At 47.6% G+C, this 8,797-nt stretch overlaps 1 pseudogene; it reads left to right on the top strand.

Annotated features, from left to right (window-relative positions):
- Nucleotides 1-3,822: 3,822 nt before the first annotated feature.
- Nucleotides 3,823-4,143, top strand: LOC101528468 (small ribosomal subunit protein bS21m-like; annotated as a pseudogene).
- Nucleotides 4,144-8,797: the final 4,654 nt, after the last annotated feature.

Raw genomic sequence — 8,797 nt, 5'->3', positions numbered from 1 at the left:
TCATGAGCTGCACTTGGTAACACCTAACAAAGACAACTCAGGCGCCGGGGTCCAAAACGAATGAAAAACGTTACACGCTGGTCCTTTGCTTGGATTTTCACAATGACCCTGACCATATTGATGGCTCTCAGAACCTATAGGTTAAAAAAAAAAAAAAAGAACCTATAGGTTATACACAAATAAGAATCTCACTAATTTGTGTGGTTAATGGGTGTTTAACTGTACAGTACATTGACTGCAAGCTTTTCTCTTTTCACATAACACCTGTCACACTCCAGTAGACACTCCAAGGATATCTGCAGATGCTCTGCCTTCTGCCCACTCCCTACCTCCCTGGAAGGTCGACCTGGAGCTCAGGCACCTGTCAGGCTAGGTTCCACCCACTCCCTGCTCTAGCAGTGAGCGCCCTGATCTTCCTCTAGGACACAGAGCCAGCTCAGCTTAGCAGAGAAGGGTTCCCCACACCCAGTGTTTCTCAGATGATATATAGACCCACACATGTGCATCACCCATCTGGGCCTGACACCGGAGCAGAAGGACAGGGAGACCAGGACACACACACAGGTGTGTGTGATGCTTGCCTTGTTCTGACTGCTGACTGAGGGAGCTCAGGTCTTCTGCTAACACCAAGCACAAGACCTCATGAGCTTAGAAGGAAGAAACACCCCACATTTTCACCTGCCAAACTCTGTCTTGACCTTGTATGGCACCTTGCTTGAGTCTCCTAGGCTCCCCTGGGGTTGGGTCCCTCCAGCGCCTCATCCTTATGTGGTTGATGATCGCACTGCATCTTAATCATTTCTCTGTGTTGGATCCCCTGCTGGACACCTGTAGGAAGAGACTATAGGGCACACGTCTTTGATCAACCCCCGATGGAAACACACCAGGCACCTCGCTGTTGTTTGCTAGAGTGGTGTCTGATACCTACTGTGTACATAAATAAGCTCATGAGATAATCAACAAAGTGGAGGTTTCATGCTGGATTTAGATGCAAGTTTCAAAAACCATGGATGTACATAGAACAGGCACCATGCACTGACAACATGGGGAATTGGTAGGTGCTAACAAAACTGCACAGGTTAGAATCTTACTCCAGGCTGAGCTTCCGGGAACGTTGCAATGAAAACAACACTCTGAGCACAGCTTCTCCTGCAGTGAGAAAAGGAGGGAAGTGGAAGCTGTTGTTCCTGCTGTGCACCTGGGGCTGTCTGTGGTCCCTACCCGCGGGCTTCCACATTCAATACCAGGGCAGAGCCCAACCCTTAGCACAGGGGGCTGCTGTAGAACACTGCCCCATCTCGCACCTTCCTGGTGGCAGCCAGGGCATTCCAGCCTCCGTTCTTGGTGCACCAGTGCTCAGAGGGGTATAAGGCCTGGGAGGAAACACACACATAGTCCTTTCACTGTGTTGCGACAAGATGTTCCACTGAGACATCTTTATGACTTGGGGCGTAATGGAAAATAGCACCCTGGAGAGTGTGCAAGGCAGCAGCACACAGGCTGTCAGAGGCTCCCCGGGATGAAGGCGTGGCAGAGGTGAGGGTTCCTGCATTGCTCCTGCAATCTGATAACTGGACTTCCGGCCCAGGCTCCAGGCCTCTGTTCCCAAGTGACAATAATGCCTGGGGCCAGGCTGTGGGTCTCCATCAGACACTCGGCATCCCAGAGTCCCTCTCCTTGGGGCTGTCTGGATCATTCACAGGAACACTCTGGACCATGTGGTTTGGGGAAAGGAGCTTCTCCTCCCACCCCTTCCTTCCCTACTCCTGCCCGGGAACAGCTGGGAAATGGCTGCTGGGTGATGAAACCAAGAGCAAGAGCTATTTTTGCCTTGGAGTGGAGAGTGTGGGAGCCCCTAGGGAGGGAGTCCCTTTGCCCGCCCCCTCCTCCAACCCACTGCTTCAGGACTCTGCTCTCATTGGCTCCCCCCACCCGAAGTGATGCTGCTGCTAGGGTGCAGCCACTGAGTCTCTCTCTAGGGAGAGTCCTCCTTCAGGATCACCTGCTTCTGTCCCCAAGGAGGGGGAGCTGACGGGGACCAATCAGTGCTCCGTCTGCTTGCCTCTGGATAGGACAACCCAGAAAATCCACTGGGACCACAGTGCTTCCCTGACTCTGGAATCAGCAGCCATAAGTGCAGCTCTTTCAGCAGCCCAGCCCAGCCCTGCTGCGTTGGCTCTGGTGCTGCCCCGAGCACCATAGCAATGTCTGAGCTGCCGGGAAACTCGCCCTAGCTCCTACTTTGGGAACACTGCTCCTATTCCATAGAGTGGAACAGTCAAGATCAAATAACTCCAGGGGTTGGAATGAGCCACCCGGGCAGGGGAGCAAACAGGCACCAGATCACAGCCACCAAGTCCACATGGCAGGCCAGGGAGGGCCAGTAGCCTGCAGGTGCTAGGCCAAGTGCCAAGCATGTGATCAAGTTTCGCCATGTACTGTCACTGTGACCGAGGGGCGGGTGTCTCCATGTGACTGCACCATAGAATAACCAAGTGCTCCGGAAGCATCCTGCTGCTGAGCCAACTTAGACCCACAGACTCTGCGTTCACTGTGCGTGAGATACCAGGATTTGCTGCTTATCCCCTCACTGCTCTTGTCCCCTTTGTCTGCTCAGAGCAACAGGATGGAACCTTCTACCAGGACTGATGGGCAGGGCCCTTTCAACTGGTTGTCACACTAACAAGCACCCTGGGACTTCCCGGGTGCCTGCCTTGCCTTCCCAGGGCAGATACCCAGAGCCCAGGCACTCTGCCTTCAAAAGAAAGGCATCCTTTTTACCATCCCTGAAGATAGAAGGTTTCCTGGAGATGGCCCCAGATCTGCAGAAGAGCTAAAGTAATGTTTCTTGCAAAAACATTTTCCTTTTTGATACATAAGAGATAAAGCTAATACACTTCAGGAAAAAAATATATACAATTATTGAAAGATGGAAGGAGGAAAAAAAAGAAAGTTTTCATCTACTGGTTCTCTCCCCAGATGCCCACAAAGACCTGGATTGAGTTTCTCTGTCCAAGCCCCGTCTACCCCTGGCCATTGTAGGCATCTGGGGGAGTGGAGCAATGGACAAAACTTATCTCTCTACCTTTTAAAATGAATTAATTTTTGGGCCTGGCGATGTGGCCTAGCGGCTAAAGTCCTCACCTTGAACGCCACAGGATCCCATATGGGCGCCAGCTCTAATCCCAGCAGCTCCACTTCCCATCCAGCTCCGTGCTTGTGGCCTAGGAAAGCAGTCGAGGACGGCCCAAAGCTTTGGGACCCTGCACCCACGTGGGAGACCCAGAAGAGGTTCCAGGTTCCCGGCTTCGGATCGGTGCGCACCGGCCCGTTGCGGCTCACTTGGGGAGTGAATCATCGGATGGAAGATCTTCCTCTCTGTCTCTCCTCCTCTCTGTATATCCGGCTTTCCAATAATAATAAATCTTTTTAAAAATTAATTAATTAATTTTTTTTAAATAAAGGGACTAGTATCGTGGCACAACAGATTAAACCCACTGTCTAAGACACTGGGGTCCCACCTGAGTGTCAGATGCTGACTCCAATCCAGCTCCCTGCAGACTAACTGGGAAGGCAGTGAAAAATGTGCTTGAGTCCCTAACACCCATGTGGGTGGCTGAGAGAGAGTTCCAGGCTCCTGGCTTCAGCAGGGCCCGGACACGGATCATCCTCAGCCACCCCACAAGCTATTGTAGTCATTTGGGGAATGAACCAGCATATGGAAGATCGCTCCATGTCTTCCTCTCTCCATGTAACTCTGTCTTTTAAACACAATGCCCCTTGCGCCTCGGCTTCAGGTCACTGGTCCCCGGGCTGGTGAGGATGGAGGGCGTGCTGAGCAGCTGGCAGATCCCGCTGAGGGAAAACTTCACTGAAGGTCATGAACTTCACCTGATGTTCATCGCCAGGACTGTGATGGTGCAGGGAGGAAACGTGGAGGGCGTCTACAGGACCCTGAACAGAATGCTCACTAAGGATGGACTCATCGAGGACAGTACGTGACGGAAGTACTATGAGACACCATGCCACAGGCAATAGCAGGAAAGCCATGAAACCTGCAGGTGGGTCTGCAACATGAAAATGACTGGAAAGAACAATTTGTTGATGCAAAAGAATCAAGCAGATCCATGGCTGGGTTGCTGAGACCTGTGGATAGAAGACCCAGGATAAAAACTTTCATGTGGGCCCAACCTGGTAGCCTAGTGGCCAAAATCCTCACCTTGCATGTGCTGGCATCCCATACAGGCACTGGTTCTAATCCTGGCTGCTCAGTTTCCCATCCAGCTCCTTGCCTATGGCCTGGGAGGCAGACAAAGATGGCCTAAAGCCTTGGGACCCCGCACCCACGTGGGAGACCCATAAGAGGCTCTGGGCTTCTGGTTTTGGATCAGCTCAGCTCCAGCCATTGCAGCCACTTGGGGAGTGAACCAGTGGATGGAAGATCTTTCTGTCTCTCCTTCTCTCTGTATATCTGCCTTTCCAGTATCAATCAATAAATAAATCTTTAAAAAAAAAACTTTCATGCATTTCTACTTCTAACCTTTCTTGAAACCCATTTTCTGTTATTTTAATCTTTAATAGACTAAACCACACACATAATAAGTAAATAAGCAATACAATGAATCTTTTCTGAGAAGTAGTTTTTGAAGGACATCACTATAGCCGGAAGGGTACATGGAAAGTTGTAGCGAACAGTAGGGTCGCGGCCAATGGACTCCGCTGAGAATGCATCTTCTCTAGGTGTTCCATGAAGAACAACGGGCACTGCTCTAACTCACAGCTTCTATCCCCAGGCCCGCTCTTTCCAAATCACATACCTCCTACGTTATCCTATGGACACAGTGATAAATACCATAGGAATTTGTAATCCCAAAGGCCATTCCTAGTAGTAGAACAGCAAAAAGCTAAAACAGCAAGTAAAAAACTTGCCACATTGAGACTCTGTCCTAAATACTACTGGAAGGAAAAAAAAAATAATGATAAGGTTTAGTCAAACACACTTTACACAGTTATTGCCTTTCATTTTGTTTGCAGTTATGTGAAGGCATGACCCTGCTACGGAGCATTCAGGGAAAGAGTTTAATCATCATAACAGGAGAAAGCTAATCTGACTCAGATTTTCACTGTAGGCAACCATTGTGCTACCGGGTGAGTGAAGAGCAGCAAATCCTGAGGGTGAGATGAATCAGTACCCTCTTGACACCAAAGCCACGTGTTCACGGCACCTTCTCTTTTCTAGGACCCCTAGCTCTACATTCCCACACGTGTAGCCAAGGACACACAGCAAAGCTTCCTTCCCAGAGACTGATCTTTCTCATGCTGGGTGAAAGGGCCACATGAAGTTCCTTCTCTTCACTGTTTGTCTACTTCCAATGCACACAGGGGGCCCCGGAAGAGGAAGAGTGTTAGAAGAAACCTAACAACAGGTTATACCTCACCCACGTTCAGTGCAGTGTGACAAAGTAGGAAAACAGAAGGCAAAAGCGGGAATACAGAGAAAGCATGGCACTTGGCTTGGGTCTTAGAACTGCCAGCTGAGACAGAGTCCCAAAAGAGAAAAAGAGCGGTCCAAAGAACAAGAGGTGAGCAATCATTGTTACCCAGCTTAGGAAAGCTCTTTGTTTTCCCACTCAGCATTCATAGCACAGTATCTCTCTCACTCACACTTTCATCCTTATTAACCTTTTCTTTGTATGTCCAGTTGTCCTACATCATTTGTTCAATGATTTTGTGTTTTACAAAACTTCCCAAAGAGATCTACTGTTTACGATATTTCAACTCTGTTTCAGAAGAAATAGGCTTTAGTTTGGTTTCTTTCAGTGCTGGAGATGGTAGGCTGAGAAGTTTAGTGCCCTGCCACACGCCAGCTTCTCTCCTATGGCACACATGCCTCCTTGACTGGGTGTCTTTGGCTCAGTCCAAGTGGCGTCATTAGATATATGACCCGCGTGTGTGATAGAATACATATAGAATAGTTAGTCTCAGGTTTCCAGATAACCATTGTCACTTTACAAGATTGAAGCCTTTTTACTTTAAGAGGAAATGGTATGGGGGTAGAATTGACGGAGCCCTGTGGCTATAACATCTTCATTGGTGTGGCAGTTAAATTGTCAGTTGCTATGCACATCCCAGGAGGCAATGGGTGATGGCTAAAGTCTTTAGGACCCTGCCCCCCACACGGAAGATGTAAACTAAGTTAACACCTTGTGACTTCAGGCTGTCACCACCTTGGTTGCTGTGGGCATTGGGATGTGAAGTGGTATATGAACACTTCCTGTCTCTCCATCTCTCAAATAAATCATTTAAACAAAAACAAAGACAAACAAAATTTGTGAAAAGGATTTTAGCAAATGACATTGGGACAAGCTCAGAAACAAATATTTCCCCAAAAGATTTAAAAATAAAGATAAAGAAGTAAATAATAAATATTTCCCTGTTGGGGATTTGAGTTTTAGCTAGGCCATCACTGGCCTCCATGCAAGGCTCATGTTCAGAAAGACCAGGATCAAGCCAGAAAACAGTTCTGATCTTAAAATTCTGGAAAGATCCTTATTATTCCCAGATGCCATTTTCCAGTTAGATCATATGTATTTCCCATTGGGGAGAAGGAAGGTTTTCTTTGAGACACTGGGATAAGTAACTGGAATTGTCTTCAATTGCTTGCATCTTCAATGATATCAGTTCCACTCAGGATAAAAATCAGCTGGCATTCTTATGAAATGTTGATTGTCCTGGATGGACATGTTGGTTAAGAGGCTCCATCCTGTTGGTTAAGAGGCTCCATCCTGGATTCAGGGCCTAGATGTGTAACTGGCTCCCATTCCTGGCTCCAATTTCCTGTTCACCCAGACTCTGGGAGGCAGTGGTGGCGATGGTTTAAGTGACTGGGACCCTACCCCCACAAGGGAGCCCTGGCTTAAGTCTCCGGCTCAGCTCCTGGCCTGGGACTATTGTAGGCATTTTGACAGTGAACCAGTGAATGGGATTCTCTCTCTATTTCCCCCTCTCTTTCTTTCTTCTACCCCCCTTCTCTCTTCCTCCATCCCTCCATTTCTTCCCCTCTCTCACAAATAAATATAATTCTTTGCTAAGGACTATCTATTTCACTCAGTCTCAACCCTGAATAGACAGGGATGGCTCAATGAGCAGTCCAGATGATTCTAATTCAGGCCATTCTAGGACTAACCTGGGCTAAGTCTTTACTGCAGACTTATCTGAGCACTCTGAATTATTTTTAACTAATCCTTAGAGGCTTTCTCATGTATTACCCAAACCTGGCAAGAGGGGACAAATGTGCTGGAGCCAGGGGAATGGAAGAGCTGTGTGCCAAAGTGAGATGGGAGACAGAGTTTGGAAACAACAGGTTGTAGGACTTTTGAAGATGTTCAGCAGTCAGGGCAAAAGGCAGAGAAAATACGCTGTATCTGAATGCCAGTCACGGCATTATCTACTTGGTATATTTGTCTTTGTATTAACCCAGGCAATCTCATCACCTCATCCTGAAAAATAATATCCAGTGCAGATAGAGCCTTTTTCAAGCACATATTTCCATCGATATATTCATTGTTGACTTTTTGTAAAAGCCTTGGTGCTGCTGAAGCCTGCGTCCCAGCAGGCCTAGCCTAGCCTAACCCCCTTCTTCGGATTCAATGTCTTCACTTTGAGTGTCAAGAGAGCAGAGCGGCGATTCTCTTACCTGGAAATTCATTGCAAACTCATTCTTCCCAGGAGTCAGAGAAGCTGTCAAGAAAAATATCTGTTTTCCAGAGTTGAGAATATCTGTCTCTTAGACAGAAGGAGAACCAAGGATAGCTTACGTTCAGATTATGCACAGACATGCTCGCCACTGTAGAATGCAAACATGCTGCAAATTGAAAGTGAATGCATTTTCCCCTGAGGACGCTGGCATTGCGATGGGGACGTTAGTTGCTTTCATTGTAAGATCAACCTTTTAGACAGGACCTTAGAATGAACACATTAGTAATTCACAAAGATGGTATTCCAAAATCTACAAATTCAAGATATTTAAAGGAAGTTCCCCCAAAACAGGGGGAAAAAAAAGTCTGTGAGCGGAATCTCTTCTCACAGATTCGGGTTTTGCTCTTGCCACAAGTGACTGTGTTCAGCTGAATGTCAAAGGCATCCTTATCAGCCATTGCTCCTTCTCCAACATTCCTGAATAAAAGCAGCTTTAACGTCTCGTCTGCACAGGCAGCAGTGAACGCATCTTCCCACGTTCCAGGAGCATAATGTGATCAGTTCACTACGCTCAGTGAATAGTCACGAACTTGTCTCATTACTAGCTCGTGAAAACCTGGTCTTACACAAAAAGGGTGAAATGAAATTCTCTAGCCCTTGGGGTGTCCGGTTTATAATGAGGTCGATAAATGGTCCAAATCAGAGAATACACGATTAAATAAAGGCTTTCATATAAGCAGGGAAGCTGGGTCCCCGTTTGCTAGAGATTTAGTGCAACGTGTTGTCTGAATGCAGTATTCACATCAGACATCATTTTGCAGTACCTACAAGGGGAAGCACAGATCAATGCCACTTTTCCTGGTTTAGTATCTTCATTGGGCCAAACAAGCAGCTAACCACAGAGAGAGCACGCAGACTCCAAAGCACAGCAGAAATCTTGTGTTTCCACCAACATGCCAGACTCCTGCTCGCCAAAGAACAAAAGTGACTCTGTTTACTAAAGAGACTTCGGGAAAGCATGCTTTGTTTCCTTCTAAAGGATTTTATTATGCTTTGCAAGACATGCGTGTGGGTGAGCAAAATGCCTCACCAGGGCCAA

The sequence above is a fragment of the Ochotona princeps genome, chromosome 28 (genome assembly GCF_030435755.1).
Source record: "Ochotona princeps isolate mOchPri1 chromosome 28, mOchPri1.hap1, whole genome shotgun sequence".
Classification (NCBI taxonomy): domain Eukaryota; kingdom Metazoa; phylum Chordata; class Mammalia; order Lagomorpha; family Ochotonidae; genus Ochotona; species Ochotona princeps.
The sequence above is the reverse complement of the archived record's forward strand: the minus strand, read 5'-3'. Positions and strand labels throughout refer to the sequence as shown.